At 41.2% G+C, this 13,363-nt stretch overlaps 1 pseudogene across 1 annotated transcript; it reads right to left on the bottom strand.

The window, feature by feature from the left end:
* Window positions 1–10,827: 10,827 nt before the first annotated feature.
* LOC306639597 (induced myeloid leukemia cell differentiation protein Mcl-1 homolog) lies at window positions 10,828–11,711 on the bottom strand (annotated as a pseudogene). Its single transcript has one exon. The product of its transcript is annotated as an induced myeloid leukemia cell differentiation protein Mcl-1 homolog (transcript).
* Window positions 11,712–13,363: the final 1,652 nt, after the last annotated feature.

Raw genomic sequence — 13,363 nt, 5'->3', positions numbered from 1 at the left:
CCTGTGAACAGCTCCTGGTATACAGCCTTTAGTACTCACTGGCTAGGCCAGGGGTATCACTACCACTACTAGAGACCAAACTCAGTTTTCCTACATTCAGTCTTCTTTCTTTTGCCTCCTTCTTTCTTTCTTTCCTTCCTTCCATCCTTCCTTCCTTCCTTCCTTCCTTCCTTCCTTCCTTCCTTCCTTCCTTCCTTCCTTCCTTCCTTCCACCTTTTCTTCCTTCCTTTCTTCCTTATATCCCTTTTTGGCTTCATTCTATCTTTCATTTGAGTTTCTGACAGGCTTGGGACTATAGCATATATTACTGCATTCTTGCAGACCTGTGCTTGAGATCTCATCCTTTTATTTATAAGCTATTTTACCTTGTGAAGTCATTTGGTCATTCTTATCTGTTTCCTAATATATAGAAAGATTTCAATTACATCTATTTAACTGGTAATATTTTATGAATTATCAAAATAACATATAAAGCTGTTATCACATTGCCACATATGGAGTAAAAAAGAGTAATATGCATCCTTGTCCTTAGGAGCTGGTGCATGCACTCAGGCAGCTATAAGCACTTGAGGAGTGAACACCAAAGAGAGAATGATTGCACTGTTACAGCTCCCCATGCATTTTCTGGGTTGGCTCATCCAGAAGATCTCCTATGAAGTGGTTTGCCTGCAGGAGTCCTAACCAGGACCCTGTATCCTCTTCAGGATGTTGTATAAATTTTTGTATGACTTCCCACCTAGGGTTTTCTCCTTTAGAAAGAAGGCAGGGTTAATGTATACAGGGAGAGAGATCAAGTCACAGGGCTAAGATAGATAACTATATTTGTAGGGCATTTTATATATCATTACTAATTTCTCAAAATGTACAGTATTGATGACATACAGGAAGATATATGAATAATGACATGAGGGCTTATGCACCTACACACAGTGTAAAGAAATAAAACATTGTCAGTGCAGTTAAAACCCATTGCCAACCTGGCCCACTCTCCACTCCTCTCCAGCACCTGCCATCCTTCCCATGAATATGAATGTATACTCTGATCTATTGTATTTTTTTTATCATTCCTTTTATCCTTATGAAATAATATGCTGGATACAGTCTATATGATTTTTCACTCAATCATGTTTTAATATTCAGCTTGTTGACATATTTAAGTATTTTGTACTGTCATAACATTTTGTACTAAAAGAATGTTACCACAATTTATTATTTAATGTTACTGGACCTATAAATCTAGTTTTCATGCTCTGCTGGTAGGAGTATAAAAGGTTCAGTATTTCTCTTTACTTTCTTCCTGCCATGTCTTGATGTCCTGAGCTGATTTCTTCACCATACCCTTCTGCCATGATGTTCAGCCTCACCTTGGACCCTGAGCTATGTTGTCAGCCATCAGCCATCCATTGACAGAGACCTCTGAAATTGTCAGTCAAAATAAACTTGTCCTCTTCTAAATTGTCCTTGTCAGGTCTTTGGGTCACAGTGACAAAAAAGCTCACTAAAACAACCATGTATCAACTTTACTAATCAAAACTCTGTCTATGCCTTTGATTGGGCATATAAGTCAAGAATCCTGTGAGTCCTGAGTCAAGATCTCTTTTTTCTCTCCAGGAACTCCTCAGACCTTACTATGCAGACATCTCTTCTCCTGTGATAAAATTACCACTGACTGTCATGAATGTAAGTAGGTGACACCTATCTGACAACTCTGGATTTATATGGCAGGGGCCAGGTGTTGTTATTCAGTATGATTGAAGTATTTTCTATTTCTTCCCATCTTATCAGCACTTTTGCACATGATATCTATGCCCCATCTGGCTTTAAATTTAGGAATTTAGAAACAGGCAGAAATGAAGGGAAAGACAATCTCAGAACAGAATGCAGAAGAAACAATCCTGTGCCCATCTTCTGGAAGCTGGACCTGAGCTGTGCATCTCTCCCTGAATGATCATGCTGTGGGGCATCCTCACTGTCACTCTTCCTGTAATTCTGTCTTGGTAACAGCAGCTTCTCTACTGATAAATCAATCCATCAGTCCACACACTGACTCTATACAGGCTCAGTGTTAGGAAGTTTTAAATTTACTCTTTACTCTCCAAAGACTCAATAATTTTAGTCTATGAAATGAACTGACAATAGGAAGAACAGGAAAAGGAACATACACATTTTATTACATGCCTAAAGAATGGGAGTATTAGATTTCAAGAAAGGTAAGATGTAAAGTTTAAAAGGACAGGCCTTTGAATGGTGGGGCAGGGTATTTAAGATTGGGAGGAGGATGGTGATACCGCTGTTTACCGGTGACGAGTTCTGCTCCTTCTAATGTTGAAGACTGAACACTAGAGAAGCACGCCAAGGCAAGCATATTAAGCAGGTTTTATTTAAAGCTAATAATACAGACTTCTCCCGGCAGGGAGAAGGGGGCCATGGCTGATGTTCTAAAGTCCCAAGAAGTGAGTGCACCCTACATCTTTTATAGGTTAAATTCTCTTTTGTTCTACAGTTCTCTCCCCCCTTATCTTTCCTTCCTGCCTACATGACTAGGCCTGGTTTTGCATTAAGTGAGAAGCCATGGCAGGGGGAGGGCCAAGGTGATTCAGGCAGGCAAGGGCCCAGGGGGCATTAATTAGCAGCTCCATGCTTGCAGTCCTTGATAAAGGCAGGTAAATTTGGTAATCAATGGCCTCCGGAGATCCTTGACATTCCATCCTTCCAGGGGCAGTCTCTAACTTCCAGAGGCAGATGACTTTATGGCCTCCATTTCCTCGATTTGACCTGATCCCCTATTTCTACACTAACTACCTGTTCCCAATTCTGGCTTCAATGGGTATAGGAAGCAAGGCTAGTTTCGTTATACAAATGGAGTACCAGGTAGCAGCCACCAGCAGTAATCTCTGTCTTTGTTATCAGACCCCCAAACTCTTCTTCTTGTGGAAAGATTCCTCCTAGGCAGATAGGGGCAGATATCAGATGCATAAGATAAAAAAAAAAAGTCTCTGTCAGCATCCCCTAATTACTTTACTAATGTAGATAGATGTAAATTTATTTTACAAAAGGACATCTTTTCAGAGCCATTTCTATATCTGTGGCATTCCCTATTTAATTTACAAATATAGTAGATATAAATTTATCTCATCAAATGTCAGCTTTTCAGAGTCATTCATGAATCTTCAGAGGTCTGTAGCTTCTTCATTGAACTAGCTCAAAGTACATGAAGGAGAAAATATTTGGGATGGGACATTTTAACTTCCATATCCAGAATAACCCAGGTATGTAGGTCACAGACTGGAACTTCATAGGGAAGAGCAGAGTCACATTCCCCTACCACAAATACACACATCATGAGGAGCCACTCAGGCCCAGTGCATTAATATCATCTGGGCTAAGATTCCAAGATCACATCAGTGCCTCAGATTACAAATTAAAATCTGAGGCAGCCCAAAACTGAGACAGTAAATGACAGAATCATTCTTGACTCCACTCTATTGGGCACCCAGATTCTACCTTCAACCAGCATGCACACAACTCAGGTAAAATGGATTATATACACTCCCCAAAATAGGTACTGGGATTTACATTTCCCCTGACTGAAGTAGCCTCTTGAGCTCAAGTTCCTCAAGTTTTTAAGGACTCAATAACCTCCCGAGGAACATCACCTTGGTGGCATGCTTCCTGTACTTCAAGGCCTTTATCAAGTGCCACACTGTCATGAGTGACCCCAATTCCTCTGCTTCTTGCTTGAAATCTCTCACAGCTTCTGAACTCCATAAGGTCCTAAGTTCACTCTTCCTTCTGCCCTGGATATTTTTGAGGTGTATAGGTTGGCTAAGGCTCCACCATCTCTTGATTTACTGACCTGGATGACAGGAAAGTATCCTGGAGGCTGGCTGTTTCCTCTGTGGTTGAGGACCACCTTTGATTAATAACATAAAAGGAGCCATTTGGGGATTTGTTCTACCCCCTACTAGATTGCAATCCCTTTGAGGACAGAAGCGGTGTCGAATCAGTCTCTCTCTTTCTCTCTCTCTGTCTCGCTCTCCCCCGCTTCTCTCTTTCTGTGTTCTCAGCACAGGGATTTTATTTCTGAATAATTGGGTGTGTTCATAGAAAATGAGTCCTATTCACCATTTCCAACACATCACTACCACCTCTACCTACACCTTCACTAACTGGAATTCAAGATATTGGGGAAGATGCATGACTGTTTTAATCTTCCATGATTCTAGTTTGTTAGCTTTCACTAAATAGGTTCTGGGTTTCTGCTATGCACTAGATACCAGATACAGAAAACAATTTATAATGCAATTCACAGAAGTACGATGAGGAATCAGTCATGGTAACAGGAGTGTCGTGCTGCTTTGGCCAGCAGAGGGTGCTCAAAGAGCAAAAGAAGCAGAAAGAAATACTAAGTCGCTGTCATTCCTGGCTAATTGCACAGATTACAGTAGTTGGTCTTAAAAAAAAAAAAAAATCGGCACATTCTATTATTTGTTTGCTCCCAAAATTGCCTACCCCACAAATAGCAGCCAAATAATAAATGTGGCATGAGTTGTTGAACTGTTGCCCAGTGTAAAACCCTGGGTAAAAGAGTCAGAGATGTGATGGTAGAAGCAGAGTCAGAAAGAGGGTTGAAGATACTGTGATGCTGATTTTGAACATAGATGGTTTCCAGGATGGTTTCCTTTAGAAGCTGGAAAGGGCAGGGATTTTCCCCTGTGGTCACCAAAAGGAACCAGCTATGCTGACACCTGAATTTTAGTCTGTGAGATCCATTTCAGATTTCTGGCCCCAATAAATTTTGTGTTGCTTTAAGTGACTAAATTTGTGATAATTTTTTACAGTAGCAATAGGGAACAAATCCAGCAAGATGTACCAATACAAAGAATTAGTAGTGCAAGTTCAATGAATATATTTCTTTGAATAATGCAGTGAAAAGAGCAAACATCTAACCTGTTGAGTTGATTTTCACTGTTTTCTTATGTGTGAGATTGTCCGGGCATAGATAAAAATTGGTTTATCATTTTCTTGCCAACAGAAATAGCACAACATTCATGCTAAAAACCATGCTAATTTGATAAAAGCTGTCACATCCACTCTCCTTTCTTTTTCCCCATTGGGGTTGCAGGATCTGGCAGAGTAGATAACAGGGAAGGGAAGTGGTGTGCTTCCACCACTGTCCAGCACCTGATCTCAGAGCTCTCTCCATCGCAATCCTCTGTGTCTAAAAAACCTTTGGAAGATTGTCCTAGCCTTTGTCTCCTCTCCACAGAACAGGAAATCCAACTGGGCTCACCGTAGGAGGCTTTTTCGATCAGTCAATGTCACTGGGGTGGAAAGCGGGTAGAACAGAGAATGAAGGTGAAGAAGAAGGGGAAATTGACAGGAAAAATGAGACACTGGATGAGATAGAAAGGAGGATTCCATTCTCCTTTTCCTCAGCATCTTTCTGAGAAGACTGTGAACAGAAAAGAAAAAAGGGTGGACCAAAGGGAAGTGGAGAAGGGAGAATGAGGAAGAGAAAGCAGAGTAGGTGAGAAAATAGCAACAAAAAGGGGGTGGGGTGGGCAACACAGGGATGAAAACTAGTAATAGTTCATGCTCTGGTGATCATGATGGATGGAGGACTCCCGACCTCTCAGATCTGGACCTGTTTGTGCTTCTGGAAGTGTTGTGGGGGGATAATCCTAAACAACTTTGCTTCTGGCACTGAATTGCTTATGTAGGGGTCTGTAGGGGTCCATGCCAGGCCTTACACCCCAGGCTCTGCAGTTCCATCTGTGTCCAATCAACAGTCTTCACTCTGACCTAACCTTAATCTAGTGTAGGTTCCAGAACTCATGGTCCACCACAGTTAGTGGACAGAGAGGCCTTGTTCTCAAGGTCACCTGCAATGGTTTTCATGAAATTAGAAAGTAAGCCTCAGTTGATATTTATTCAATGATTTGACCTTAGTTGAGTGGCTTCCTCTAGGTCTCTCTTTGGGACCTTTGCAGTCAACAGGAGGATCCAAAGTTTCTTCCTCACCAAAAAGAACAATCTGGCTGAGTCATCACCAAACTGTTCTTTTTATCTTTTTTCATCTCTTGCCAACCCAACCCTGTAGCCATTCTGGGAGAAGTAGGTCTGGATTGGGAAACATGGAAGGAATCCAAGGGTCTGGTGTTTATACTGGGGGGAAAGTCTCTTTGGAATTTATTTTCCCTAGAAGTGATTTTTCTCCTGATGAAAATTGAGAGGGTAAATAAGTAGTTCCTCATAGGTCACTGACAGAGTAAAATACCAAGATTAAGAATAGAGAAAGTGGTGACCGATAGATCATTTGGTTTCCCAAAGGGCATCTGGAGACAGCAAGAATTGGGCCACAGAGGTGTGGAGTTGGAACAGGGTGGAAGTGGGATCCTGGGGGCAGAGCCTTGAAACTCATGACCTTGTGCTATAAGGGGCTTGCACAATGTACTCAAGAGTCAACGCTCCTAGCAGGTGCAGGTCTTTCAAACAGGAGCAGCTTGTTCAATCAGATCAGTATTCCAAGCAATTGTTATAGTCTCTGTGTGCCATAATATGACAGCAGAATCATGCACACAGCATGCTGCTGGTGACTGAGAATAGGAGAGAGAGAGAGAGAGAGAGAGAGAGATCACAGCAGAGAGATTACTTGTAACTAGACCAACAGAGTGATGAGGTAGGGGCCAACTGACCAATTACAGAAAGGGAAACTGACAGAAAAAGAGAATATACATGTTTTCCTGAGTATAGAACTAGGTTCCTGTTTAACAGTGAAACGCATGGTAGGAAACAGCTTGAAGGAGGACTGATAAAGGTGGAGGAAGAGGAGCAGGATTGAGCTAGGACACACAGAGATGTGAGTCACTAAGTAAAGTTCTATCTGGAGTCTATCATGCTGGAAGAAAATAGGTAGATAGTTGACACTCACCCCTGGCCTTCCCTGGGCCAGCGCTGCACACTGGAACTTCCCACAGTGATAAGAACGTTCTGTATCTATGCATGTCTATCTTTGTGTCCACATGAGGGAACACCTAAAAGTGCCACATGTGACTGAGAAGTTGAATTTTAAATCTTATTTAAATTTAATTGATACTTAAGTTTAAAGAACTACCTATGGCGGGTGTCTGCATATTGGAGAGCAGAAGCCTTGGACAATAACCTTGAAGGGTTAAGCACATTGTGACTGATTAATTTTGTGGGAAATACAATTCTTCTTATGCAGATAATGAATTTTCTGGGTAAATATCTAGATTTCTAGAGCCCCAGATGAAAAAAATACAGCTAAATATTAAGACATACAGAAAACTGATGAAAAGGCCCATGGCCCTAGACTGAGTGTTCTAGGTGCTCAACCCAGACACCAGGATTCACAGGACCCATGCAGGAATTGGCCTAGGCATGATTTTAATCCTCTTACTAAAGGTTTGGGTATCAGACTAGTTAGGCCTTGCTGACAGGGATGTTCAATCTAATGGAAGAAGTTTGACTGCTTCAGTGATGCCAAGCTCCTGTTTCTAGCCTGGGCTCTCTCAGGACCTTGTAAAGAAACTTTCTACATTAGGTAGAAGAGGTGACTGGGTCCTTCCTAGGCCTTTCTCAATCACTGTCAGTGACTGGTGCAGAGATAGTGAAATAAATAAATAGGTTGATAGAGAGATGAGAGATGAAGTATTTTTTTGTTCTAACCAGGTCTTAAAAATATCAAAGATATTTAGACTTTTCCAATTATTGAGGTATTGAGGGGGTATCAAAGAACACTTACTGGTAGGAATCTTTGCATGGTTGGTTTCCCAGTACTGTGTCCCTGCCCCAAACATCCCCATTCCTTATACAGGGCTGTGCATTTCTAATCTGTCTCAACTGTAGCCCTGGGTGTGGGCCAACCTCCTCCAAGTAGCTTCATTTTTAACTACCATGACCCTTTCCCCTTGACCATCAACAGCAGAGAGATGTAGGCATGGGCCCCACCCCTCAGGACCCTCATCCCATTGTGAGTCCTCTCCTGCATGTCCCATGTGGCCAGGAAGTGAGGGAGATCTGCAACCATAGCCATAATCATCATGGAACTGAGGACCTCAACTCAATAAGCTTCAGAGAACAGAATCCTGTCAATAACCACAAGAGGTTAGAAGCGGTTTCATCTTAGTCAAGATTTCAGATGTGTGTTAGGATTCTTCTACAAAAAGAGAATTCAGAGGAGATTAGACAGATGACAGTTAGAAAGATAGATTGATAGAGGTAAAGGGGATTTATTATTAGAATTGGCTCAGTGATCACAGAGGTTGAGAAGTGTAATGATCTGCCAGCTGCAAGCTGATGTCAGAGGAAAGATTGTGCTCTGGGTATTTTAATCCACATCCAAAGACCTGGCAACTGAAAACTCCAGTGTCTGAGGGGTGAGAAGAGGATGTCTCAACTAAAACAGAGAGAGTGAAGTACCCTTCCTCCTCCTTTTGCTTGATTCAGCCCCTCAGTGGATTGGATGATGCCCACCCACATTGTTAAGAGCAGATGTTCTTTACTCACTTACTTATTCAAATGATAATCTCTTCCAAAAACAACCTGATAAACTCACCCAGAAATAATGTGTCATCAATTATTTAGGTATTCCTTAACTCAGTCAAATTAAAACCTAAAATTAACCATTTTAAGATGAGTTATCAGCTCTGGCAACACCTTGATTGTGAGCTAGTTCCATGCCCTGAATAAAAAGATGCAGCTCAGTCATGCCCAGATTCTTTTTTTTTTTTTATTGTAAATAAATGGGATACATGTTGTTCCTCTGTTTGTACATGGAGTCAAGGCATACCATTTGTGTAATCATAAATTTACATAGGGCAATGTTGTTTGATTCATTCTGTTATATTTTTCCCTTCCCCCACCCCTTCCACCCCTCTTTTTCCTCTATACCGTCCTTTCTTCCTCCCATTCTTACCACCCTCCTTAACCAAAACCTAAACCTAACCCTAACCCTAACCCTCCCACCCCCCATTGTATGTCTTCATCCGCTTATCAGCGAGATCATTCGTCCTTTCCTTTTTTGAGATTGGCTTATCTCACTTAGCATGATATTCTCCAATTTCATCCATTTGCCTGCAAATGCCATAATTTTATCATTCTTTATGGCGGAGAATATTCCATTGTATATATATATGCCACAGTTTCTTTATCCATTCATCAATTGAAGGACATCCAGGTTGGTTCCACAATCTGGCTATGGTGAATTGAGCAGCAATGAACATTGATGTGGCTGTATCTCTGTAGTATGCTGATTTTAAGTCCTTTGGGTATAGGCCAAGGAGTGGGATAGCTGGGTCAAATGGTGGTTCCATTCCAAGAGTTCTGAGGAATCTCCACACTACTTTCCAGAGTGGCTGCACTAATTTGCAACCCCACCAGCAATGTATGAGTGTACCTTTTCCCCCACATCCTCGCCAACACCCATCATTGCTTGTGTTCTTGATAATCGCCATTCTAATTGGGGTGAGATGGAATCTTAGGGTAGTTTTGATTTGCATTTCTCTTCTTACTAGAGATATTGAATGCTTTTTTATATATCTGTTGATTGCTTGTACATCTTCTGTGAAGTGTCTGTTCATTTCCTTAGCCCATTTGTTGATTGGATTATTTGTATTCTTGGTTGTAGAGTTTTTTTGAGTTCTTTATAGATTCTGGAAATTAGCGCTCTATCTGAAGTATGAGTGGCAAAGATATTCTCCCACTCTGTAGGCTCTCTCTTCACATTACTAATAGTTTCCTTTGCTGAGAGAAAGCTTTTTAGTTTGAATCTATCCCAGTTGTTGATTCTCGCTTTTATTTCTTGTGCTATGGGAGTCCTGTTAAGGAAGTCTGCTCCTAAGCCAACAAGTTGAAGGTTTGGACCTACTTTTTCTTCTATAAGATGCAGGGTCTCTGGTCTGAATCCGAGATCTTGATCCATTTTGAGTTGAGTTTTGTCATTCCACAAGTTTTCAATCCCAGGTTTAATTAAAAAAAAAAAAAAACTGTCTAAGGAATACTTACCAATACCAGATTGGAAAATTAAAGACTGTATAGTTATGAATCAGATTTGTCCCACTACAACCAGGTTGCATACAATCACAGTTGGTTCTCTAAATACTCTAGAACTGACCAGGAGAAAGTTTAGAATAGAAAAGCTGCACGAAGAAATAGATTCCTAACTGAAGAACTTGTAGATTTCAAAGTTTAAATTTGAGACTTTTCTCCTTTTATGTTCACAGAATATTTTCTCTGTAATAATATACATTTTTACAGACAATTCATTTACAAGTTGTTTTCTGTCTTTAAAAATGAGAATATTCATATTTGTAACTAGCTGAGCCTTTAAGTGAAGTACTCTTGGCCATTACTATGCTAATAAACTAAGATCATTTAAACCAAGCCAAAGTAGAACAGGTAGAAAGTCTTGAACACTTGGATCTTCTATCAAGAAGTATACTTGGGAAAGCTAATTAGAGAGGAAAAGCTTCCCTTCACTTTTGCACAGCACTAAGGCTTTTAGTCATAGCTCAATTACTTGTAGCTTAAATCATTTCTTATTGGTCACTGGCATGTTAGTGCTTCTCTTTAACACTATAGGAAATTAATTAATTCGTGGGCATATTTAATGAATTCTATGACTAGCCTGGCTACTGGCCACTCTTCGGTTCTAGACAAGGAAATTTAAGTTTTCCATTCTTAACTTCACTAAATCTAACAGTCCTCTTCCATGGCCTCCCAGTTTGCTTGGTGCTGAAAGTGAACTTTGCTTCTTTCCATACAGTGAACTCTTTAAGGGGGACTACTTTTCCTAAGTATTTATTCTCGTTAGACATAATCCTCTTTGCCACTTGCTTTCTGGCTAGGTCGCTAGAGTGAAACTCTTGGAGGTTACAGCCTGGGCAGCTTGAAGTCCAACTTCATAAATACATTTGATTTCACAGAAGTTTTGGTGGTTGGAGTTGGTTAAGAGTCAACTATTGCACTACAAGGCTATCTTATTAGATATGCCAAAACAGCTCTTACTCCAGCAACACCTGCAAAAGCCAGCAGCACATGTCTGATGCTGCCTTCTAGGTCCTCTACATGGAAGAACACCACAAACCCATCCCAGCCTCTTTGTTTGACCAGCCAGTCCCATTTTGTCCTTACAAGAACATCTGTGATACTTTCTGCTAAAGGTTCAATGCAGCTTTCTTGGTTTATGCTCTACAAGTGTTTGGCCACAAAGGCACCAAAAGAAATTAGTCACAATCCTGCCCCAGTTGTTACTCCATCACTGAACACATGGACCATCACTCGAAACAAAATTTGACATCATCTCGTTTCTGAGGTCCAGTTTCGAAGCATGCCTTGGAAGGCCATCTCCTGGCTGCATTGCACTCCCAACCGACCCGTTCTAGGGTCTCTAGCACCTTCCTGCTGGCGGCCCCAGATCCACCCATTGGCTTTTCGTCCTGGTGCTGGTTGCCTGCTCTTGAAGGTACCTAGAGATAATCTCCAGCGACTGCCAGTACAACCGTTTGTCCTCCTCCTCGCTGGGGCGGCTTGGAGGGTAGTGACCCGTCAGTTGTGGAGCTCTTAGTGGCCTCCCAGACAACTCCAGCAAGGGCAAGACAGCTGGTAGCTTCCCAAGAGGCTTGGGCTCATATCCGTCCAGTTCCTCTTCAGGCGGACATGGCGGCATCGGGTGGTGGGGCTTCCATCTCCCCAGTGGCCACACGCAGTAGGTGGGCGCCAAGAACAGTCACCTCACAGCGGTCTCCGCGCCAATGGGCATGGGCCTTGTGACCCTTCCGCTTGCAACTTGCACCTGAGCTGCGGGGGGCGGAGGGGGGGGTCTCCCGGAGCTTCCAGCACTTCCGGCTTCCGCTCCCACTACCTCTTGCTGGGCACTAGGGCTCCTAGCCCAGCGCCCCCACAGAAGTTGAGTCCATTACCTGTTTCTTTTAAGGCTAAACATCGCAAGACTCCGCTGCCTGTGGGTAAGACCGAACTTTATAAGTAAACCACAACGCCAGAATATTTTGCTATGAGTTTTCTGTAGTGCCAGCTTTCTATTTGTAAATTCTTTTAGCTTTTGTTTTTCATGGAAGGATTTTATTTCATCATCAAATCTGAAGGTAAGTTTTGCTGGGTATAAGATTCTTGGTTGGCATACGTTTTCTTTCAGAGCTTGAAAAATGTTCCAGGCCCTTCTAGCTTTTAGAGTCTGGGTTGAAAAATCTTCTGATATTCTTATTGGTTTCCCCCTGAATGTAATTTGATTCTTTTCTCTCGCATTCTTTAAATTCTGTCTTTATTTTGTGTGTTAGGTATTTTCATTATAATGTGCCTTGGTGTGGGTCTATGGTAATTTTGTCCATTTGGTGTCCTGTAAGCCTCTTGTATTTGATTTTCCACTTTAATTCTTCAGATTTGGGAAGTTTTCTGATATTATCTCTTTGACTAGATTGTTCATTCCTTGGTTTGTATCTCTGTACCTTCCTCAATCCCAATAATTCTTAAACTTGATCTTTTCATGATATCCCATAATTCTTGGAGGTTCCATTCATGATTTTTTACCATCTTCTCTGTTTGGTCACCTTTTTTTCAAGATTAAATATTTTGTCTTCAATGTCTGAGGTTCTATCTTCCAGTGTTCTGGCCTACTGGTTATGTTTTCTATTGAGTTTTCAATTTGGTTTATTGTTTCCTTCATTTCAAGGATTTCTGTTTGTTGTTTTGTTTTTTTTTTTTTTTTCAGAATCTCTCTTTATTGAAATGATCTTTTGCTCTTTTAACTGTTGATTGGTGCAATCATTCAATGTCTGCATTTGCTTTCTTATCTCATCATTTGCTTCTCTGATCATTTTAATTATGTACATTCTGAACTCCCTTTCTGACATTTCTTCTGCCATGCTGTCATTGGATTTTATTGATGTAGCATCCAGGTTGTCTGGGACACTTTCTTCCCTCGTTTTCTCATATTATTCATGTATCTTCCCCTCTAGGAGTGCAAATCTGAGGTATTGCAGTTTCCCCCCTATAGACTTATAGTGTCCCTGCCGGTTTCCAATACCTCACCTTGAAGTGAGAGATCAATATTAGCAGCACACCATACAAATAATATGCATTCTTAACTCAGGTATTCCCTTTTAAGATATTAACCATATTGTCTTAATAAACAGAGATTTTAAGTTTGATTATTATTGACAACTTAGCAATGAGTTTGCAATGAAGACCACATTTTCTAATTGTAGACAAAGAGGATGGGGAGGGGTATAGAATACAATGTTAATGAGATAAAAAGTGTCTATAGAGGTACTGTGTCATAGGGGTAGTGAAAGCAGAATTTAAAAATTTGTTGTTAGCATGT

This window comes from Sciurus vulgaris (assembly GCF_902686455.1).
Source record: "Sciurus vulgaris genome assembly, chromosome: 11".
Lineage (NCBI taxonomy): Eukaryota > Metazoa > Chordata > Mammalia > Rodentia > Sciuridae > Sciurus > Sciurus vulgaris.
Note: the sequence above shows the minus strand (reverse complement) of the source record. Positions and strands in the feature narration are given on the sequence as shown.